The following is an 8256-nucleotide window of genomic DNA, read 5'->3' on the forward strand; positions in this document are numbered from 1 at the left end:
TGAAGTTAAAGGACCATCAACTTTATATGACAGCTTTATTCCATATATGAACTTCGTAGTAAACACAAACCCACAATCTTTAATATATACACAAAAAATAAAAAGCCAAGCATAACACTACAGAAAGTCATTAATCACAAGAAAAAGAACTATAAAAACTACAAAATGATTAACAAAATGGCAATATGTGCATATCAATAATTACGTTACATTTACTTTTGTAAAATTTTATTTATTTTTGAGGGACAGAGAGAGCATGAGCAGGGGAGGGGCAGAGAGAGAGGGAGACAGACTCCGAAGCAGGCTCCAGGCTCCGAGCTGTCAGCTCAGAGCCCAACGCAGGGCTCGAACTCACAAACTGCGCGATCATGACCTGAGCTGAAGTTGGCCGCTTAACCAACTGAGCCACCCAGGTGCCCCATTACTTTATATTTAAATGGTCTAAATACTCCAATCAAAAGAAATAGAGTGGCAGATGGATAAAAAACAAGACCTATACACTGCCTACAAGAGACTCACCTCACACCTAAGGACACATACCGATTGAAAGTAAGAATATGGAAGAAGATGTACCATGCAAATAGAAAAAACAAAGCTGAGGTAGCAATATTTATAGCAGACAAAATAGACTTTAAAAACAGGTTTATTTTTAAGAGAGTATGAGCAGGGGAGGCACAGAGAGAGAGGGAGACGAAATCAGAGAGCCTGATGTGGGGTTCAAACTCACAAACCATAAGATCATGACCTGAACCAAAGTCAGATGCTTAACCAACTGAGCCACCCAGGCACCCCACAAAGCAGACTTTAAAACAAAGACAGTAATAAGAGACACAGAAGGATATTATACAATAAGGGGATCAGTCCAACAAGAGGATATAATAATTTCAAATATGTATGCACCCAACACTGAAGCATCTAAATACATGAAGTGTTAACAGACATTAAGGGAGAAGGGAGAAGTTGACAGTAATACAATAATAGGAGGGCTTAACACCCCACTTGCATCAATGGATTGATCATCTAGACAGAAAAAAATAAGGAAACTGCATCTTTGAATGACCCACTGGACCAGATGGGCTTAATACATATATACAGAACATTCCATCCAGAAACAGAATATACATTTTTTTTCAAGTCCACATGGAATATTCTCCAGGATACATAACATGTTAAGCCATGAAACAAGTCTCAATAAATTTAGGAATATTGAAATCACATCATACATCTTTTCCAAGCACAGTTGTATGAAATAAGAAATCATAGGGAAAAAACAGGAAAACCCCACAAATTCACAGAGCCTAAACACCAATGGGTCAAAGAAATCAAAGAGGAAATAAAAAATGCATGGAGACAGAAATAAAAACACAAGGATCCAAAACCTTTGGGACACAACAAAAGCAGTTCGTAGAGGGCAGTTTATAGCAATACAGGCCTAGCTCAAGAAACAACAACAAAAATCTCAAATAATCTGGGGCGCCTGGGTGGCTCAGATGGTTCAGCGACGGAGTTCAGTTCAGGTCATGATCTCAGTTTGTGGTTTCGAGCTCTGCTTCGGGCTGTGTGCTGACAGCTGGCTCAGAGCCTGAAGCCTGTTTCGGATTCTGTGACTCCCTCTCTCTCTGACCCTCCCCTGATCCTGCTGTCTCTCTCTCTCTCTCAGAAATAAATAAAAAACCTTTAAAAAAAAAAAAAAAAGAGGCAAACAAGTACTTCTCTAAAAAAAAAAAAAATCTCAAATAATCTTAACTTACATCTAAAGGGACTAGGAAAAAAAAAGGAGGACCAAAGACCAAAGTTAGTAGAAAGAAGGAAATAATAAAGAGCATAAATAAATGAAATGGAGGAAAAAAAACAAACAACAACAAAATCAAGAGCTGGTTCTTTGAAAAAAAAGTCAATAATTGATTAACCTTTAGCCAGACTCATGAAGAAAAAACAAAAACAGACACAAATTCAGAAATGAAATAGAAAAAATGAATAACACCACAGTGATACAATGAATTATAAGAGAACACCATGAAAAACTATGCCAACAAATTGTACAACCTAGAAGAAATGGATAAATTCCTAGAAACATACAATCTTCCAAAACTGAATCAGGGAGAAATAGAAAACCCAAGCAGACCAATTACTAACAATGAAATTCAATCAATAATAAAAAGAAAATACCCAAACAAAAATCCAAGGCCAGATGGATTCACAAGTGAATTCTACCAAACATTTAAAGAAGACTTAATATCTATTCTTTTTAAACTATCTAAAAAAAAAAAAAGAGGAAAGAAAGCTTCCAAATACCTTCAATAAAATGAGCATTACCTTGATACAAAAACCAGACAAAGACACTATTAAAAAAAAAAAAAAAAAAAAAAAAAAGACGACAACAACTACAGGCCCATATCCCAGATGACATAGAAGCAAAGTCCTCAACAAAATGTCAGCAAACCACATTCAATAATTCATTAAAAGTATCATTTACCATAGTCAAATGGGCTTTATTCTGGGAATGTAAGAATAGTTCAATATTCACAAATCAACATGATACACCACCTCCATGAAACAAAGGATAAAAATCATATGATCTCAATAGATGCAGAAAAAGCATTTGACACAAGTTACCAACAATTCATGATAAAGACCCTCAACAAGATAGGTTTAGAGGAAACATACCTCAATAAATAAGGGCCACCATATATGAAAAACCTAGGGCTAACATCATACTCACTGGTAAAAACAACTTTTCCTCTGTGATCAGGAACAAGTGTGTATACTCTGAGCATTTTTACTCAATATAGTACCAGAAGTCCGAGCCACAGCCATTAGACAAGAAAAATGTAAGATATTCAAATTGGTAAAGGAGCAAAACTCACTGTTTGCAGGTAACAGGACACTATATATAAAAAATCCTAAGGACTCCACCAAAAACTATTAGAATAAGTGAATTCACTAAAGTTGCAGGATACAAAATTGATACGCAGAAACCCATTAAATTTCTCTACACTAATAAATCACATAAAGAGAAATTAAGAAAACAACTCCATTTATAATTGCACCAAAAAATAATAAGATACCTAGGAATAAACTTAACCAAGGAGGTGAAAGACCTGTACTCTAAAAATGAAAAAATATTAATCAAAGAACTTGAAGGCAACACAAATGAAAAGATATTTCATGCTCACCAACTGGTAAGATTAATATTAGTAAAATGTTCATATTATCCAAAGCAACCTACAGATTCAGTGAAATTCTTATCAAAATACCAGTAGCATTTTTCACAGAACTAGAATACTAAAATTTGTATGGAACCACAGTAGACCATAGCAGCCAAAGCAATCTTAAGAAAGAACATAACTAGAGCCATCACAATCCCAAGTTTTATCAAACAGTATAAAGCTGTAGTAATTAAAACACTATGATACTAAAATAGACATATAAATCAATGGAACAGAACAATGGGCCTAGAAATAAGCCCATGCTTTTATGTTTAATTAATGGACAACAAAGGAGGCAAGAATACACAATGAGGAAAAGACTGCCTCTTCAATAAATAAAGACTGCTGGAAAAACTGGACAGCTATATGCAAAATAATGAAACTGGGCCACTTTCTTACACCACAGACAAATAAATTCAAATCATATTAAACATCTAAGTGTCAGAACTGAAAACGCCAAACTTTTAGAAGAAAACATAGGCAATAATCTCTTTGGCATTGGCTTTAGCAACATTTCTCTAGGTATGTCTCCTCAGGCAAGGGAAACAAAACCAAAACTCAACTTCTAAGACTACACAAATAAAAAGCTTCTGCACAGTGAAGGACACTATCACCAGAACAGGAAAAAAAGCAGCCCACTAAATGGGAAAAGATACTTGCAAATGATTTCTCAATAAGGGATTAATTCCCAAAATACACAAAGAACATCTACAACTCAACACCAAAAAAGAAAATGTGATTAAGAAAATAGGCAGGGGTACCTGGGTGGCTCAGTCAGTTAGGCACCCAACTCTTGATTTTAGCTCAGGTCATGATCTAACAGTTCATGGGTTTGAGCCCCACACTGGGCTCTGGGCTGATAGCATGGAACCTGCTTGAGATTCTCCTTCTCCTCCTATCTCCTCCACTCATGCTCTTTTTTTCTCTCTCTCAAAAAAAAAACAAACTTAAAAATATATGTAGGCAGAGAACCTGAATGAGCATTTTGCCAAAGATTACATACAAATAACATAAATGAAAAAGTGCTTAACATCACTAATCATTAGAGAAATTCAAATCAAAACTATCATGAGAGATCACCTCACACCTGTCAGAATGAATAAACTCAAAAACACAAAAATAACTGTTGGTGAGTATGTGAAAAGAACCCTCACAGTGTATTTATGAGAATACATAAAGAAAAAAGAAGCCTCGTGCATGGTTGATAGAGTGTAAATTGGTGCAGCCACTGTAGAAAACAGTATGGAGTTTCCTCAAAAAATCAAGTCCATTATAATCCATCTATTCTGGTACTAGGTATTTACCTAAAGAAAATGGAAACACCAATTTGAAAAGACATATGCACCCCTGTGTTTCTTGAAACATTATTTACAATAGCCAAGATATGGAAGCAACCCTAGTGTCCATTCATATATGAGTGGGTAAAGTGGTGTTATACATACACGAGTACACACACACACACACACAATAAAATACAACTCAATCATTAAAAAAGGAGATCTTGTCATTTGCGACATCATGGATGGACCTAAATTTTCATTATGCTAAATGAAAGGAGTTAGGACAAACATCACATGATTTCCATTATATGTGGAATCTACAAAAAAAGAAACAAATGAACAAACAGCAGAAACAGACCCATAAATACAGAGAACTGATGGTTGCCAGAAAGGAAGGGGGTAAGGGATGGGCAAAATGGGTGAAGGGGAGTGGGAGATACATGCTTCAGTTATGTGATGAAGAAGTCATGAGAATAAAAAGTATAGCATAGGGAATATAGTCAATGGGATTGTAATAGCATTCTATGGTGACAGATGATAGCTACACTTGTGGTAAGCATAACATATAAACTTAACGAGTCAATATCTTATACACCTAAAACTAATTTAACTTTGTAGGTCAACCACACCTCAATAAAAAATTATTATGGGGCAATCTTGACCTTTCTTCTACCAGGTGAATTTTACATTAATGTTGCATAAAACTTTTTGGAATTTCGATAAGAATACATTGAATTTCCAGAATAATATGGAGGAAACTGACATAATCAGGATACTGACTCTTCTTTTTCACGAATACAATACTTCTCTCTGATCCTGGGAGTGTATCTTTCAAAAACATTTCATAGTATTCTTCATAAGGGTCCTCTATGTCTTTCGTTAGATTTATTTTTAGATATGAAGATTTTGAATGGGAAAATGAATCCTAGCATCTGCACAACAGACTTACAAACTTTTTATCCCAACTTCTTTGTCAATATGGAAAGGTCTACGAAAGCTGCATCTACTTAGACTTTCTGTGATGGTTGTGCTTTGTTTGGCCAAGTCATCAGGCTTCCCCCCCTCCCACCCTGAGCTCTGCCTGAAGGGCTGAATATTTTATATGGGCATCACATGGGCTCCCAGCCCTCTGGCTTCTGGTGGGGATTAGGCAAAGAGAAGCACCAGTGGAAGACTAGAAAGCAGGAGGGGAGAGAGTTTCTGATATTTCTTTCCTATACTCCTCTTTCCCATAGTTCTGATAGTAGTGCAATTCTTCCAGAGCTCAGCTCCTATCAGGAAGCTACCATTCCAAACCCCCACCTCATACCAGGTTTTAGATAATGGTAAAGATAATTGGGATGATAAATAGCAAATGGTAATTCTTGATCAGGCCTAGAAAGGGTAAGGACTTCCTACCGCTGTTAATCTTTAAGTGCCTCCTCATCCTCATTGGCTCTTTCCCTTAACCTTACCCACACCACTGCAAATGGTCTCTTTGTAAGTTTTCTTCAATTAAATTCCTTTGAGACGGTCATGATTTTCTGTTGGGATCCTAACAAATAGAACTTTACTAAAATCCAAATTGCTAAGGAGTCTAGATCTTCCGTAAGTAGTCTGGTTTTGCATTTAATTTTTATTTTCATTTTCAACTACTTGTCTACTGGAAGGGAGATCATAAACCTGGTAGAATCTAAGTTTAACCACTCTGATCAAATGACCAGAACCTGTATATGTGTCTGGTTAAATCAACAATTTTATGAAGTGGTCTGGTTAAAACAATAATCTCTCAAAATTTATTAGGGTTGATGTAACACAGTTGTCACAGATTTGCATTACGGTTATTAAAGTTATCACCAAAGGGTGGGCCTCAAACTGTTTTTGCTCTGGTCTCCGCTTTAAGCAAGGACATCAAGAAGAAATTTAGGAAAACGGAATGAACATCCTATAAATACACAATTATGGTACTTGAGTTAACAATTGGAAAAAGTGCTCAATCATAGAGAGGAGTTGACGGCTTTTTCTTCCTTACCTGCCGACCATATACAGTGGATGTGTGGGGCACTCCATGATCTTTGCATATTATCTTTAAACCCTTCAAAGTTTTTCAATGAAGCTCAAATGTCTTACTCTATATTTTCATTTTAAAACTGAAATGAGCAGTTGCAAGAGATTTATGTTTCTTTTAAATACCTAACCTAAGAACTCAGACTGCTATTCCTGAAAAATGCCATGTCACTCTCAAACTTCCACTAATAAGATGAATATGTTAAAATCTCCTTCAACAAATATGATTTACCACCTGTTCACTTTGTCAAACTAAATAATACATAAGTAAATGTCATGTAAGAATGGCATTTCCAAAGTTTAATCCATTCCATTTGTTTTAGGTTAAAATATAAAAGCTTTTATCCTTTCAAAAGGAAAACTGCATTTGAGATTAGCATAAATGAGAGTACTAAGGGTTTTAAAATTACCAAACAACCAAAGCAGTGAGAGAGGGACCTCTGCTGTTTAAAAACGGTGTTTAAAAAAATGGAAATAATCCTAGATGGACTCATGTCACTTTCTTTCAAGATCCCAGTAATGCCTCTTCGATAATATAGGCCCCTTCAGGGGAGAGTGGGGAAGGAATAAGGGATGTCATTTCCAAACACCACTTTTATTAAAGGACAATTTAAAACCTAACTGCCAGTAGGTTTTTACTGGGTGTTTTTTAGTTGTAAGTTGGTCAGCCTGGGGCTTTGGAAAATACTAGCAGATCAGAAATACATGTTTATCATATCACAATGGTATTTGAAATTTCAACAACACAGACTATGGTTCAAGATCAGGCCAAAGACTGATAAGAGCAATATGCAAATAAGTTGCTTAATGCATATCAACGGTGATATTTTTAAAAGGACTTTGATTATAGGATCACAAAAGGCAATCACTAGTACAGTCTATTCATCTAATAGCTCAGTGTTTTAGTTACCTGTATCATTTTTTCAATGTTTTTTGTCTTTTCATTTGTTCTTTTACCACTAATTACTAATTACATGGGAAGTGAATCAACGTGTTTCTTAGTTCTCAGTTTATTACACATTTCAATCAAATGCTAAAACTAGGTTTTCTTGATCATTTAGGCATTATTTGATTAATGAATTAAGATTGACATTCTATTAGTAATCTACAACCAAGTGGATAGGGGGAATAGATCACTTTAACATCCTTTCCTCAAAAAACTAACACTACAAAAAAAAAAAAAGATGAAGCATTGTAAAGGAAAGAACTATAGTTTAGTGTTAAAATAAAGAAGCTATGCAAAATCCACAGGCTTTCAAGCAACTGTTTTCCATTCAGTACCACCATGCTTAAGGAGCCTCTTCCATTCTCATCTAGAGATGAATTGTTAAATTGTTTTCTCCCTAGCCAGAATCATGCCCGTGCTTAACTCCTTCCCGTTCTGTTCCCGCATTAAAAAGTTGGCCATTGTTCTGCATTTCTTTTGTTTATAGTTGCTCTTAACTTCAATAAAGAAAGTTCTGAAAAGTGGGTATTGCAACATGCATCTTTTATTACCTGTCCTGGGGATATTTTCCTAAGAAATCCCATATTCCACTTACCAAACCCTCTCACATATGGGTTTGAGTTTCAAAACTTTACGAAGGGGAGACGTTCTGATTTCTCCTTGCCTTCTGCTCCTAACCGCACCCACCCCCCACCCGCCACCCCGCACGAAAGGGAGGAAAGTTTAGAAAGATACAGGGATTTCCCCCAAGTCTCACAGCTAGGAAAGGGTGTGG

At 35.9% G+C, this 8256-nt stretch overlaps 1 protein-coding gene across 1 annotated transcript in view; it reads right to left on the reverse strand.

The window, feature by feature from the left end:
• The window catches only part of DNAH7 (dynein axonemal heavy chain 7), a 245938-nt gene that overhangs the window by 237178 nt on the left and 504 nt on the right, over window positions 1-8256 (reverse strand). The window lies entirely within an intron of this gene.

This window comes from Crocuta crocuta, unplaced genomic scaffold (assembly GCF_008692635.1).
Source record: "Crocuta crocuta isolate KB4526 unplaced genomic scaffold, BGI_CrCroc_1.0 scaffold564, whole genome shotgun sequence".
In the NCBI taxonomy this organism is placed as follows: domain Eukaryota; kingdom Metazoa; phylum Chordata; class Mammalia; order Carnivora; family Hyaenidae; genus Crocuta; species Crocuta crocuta.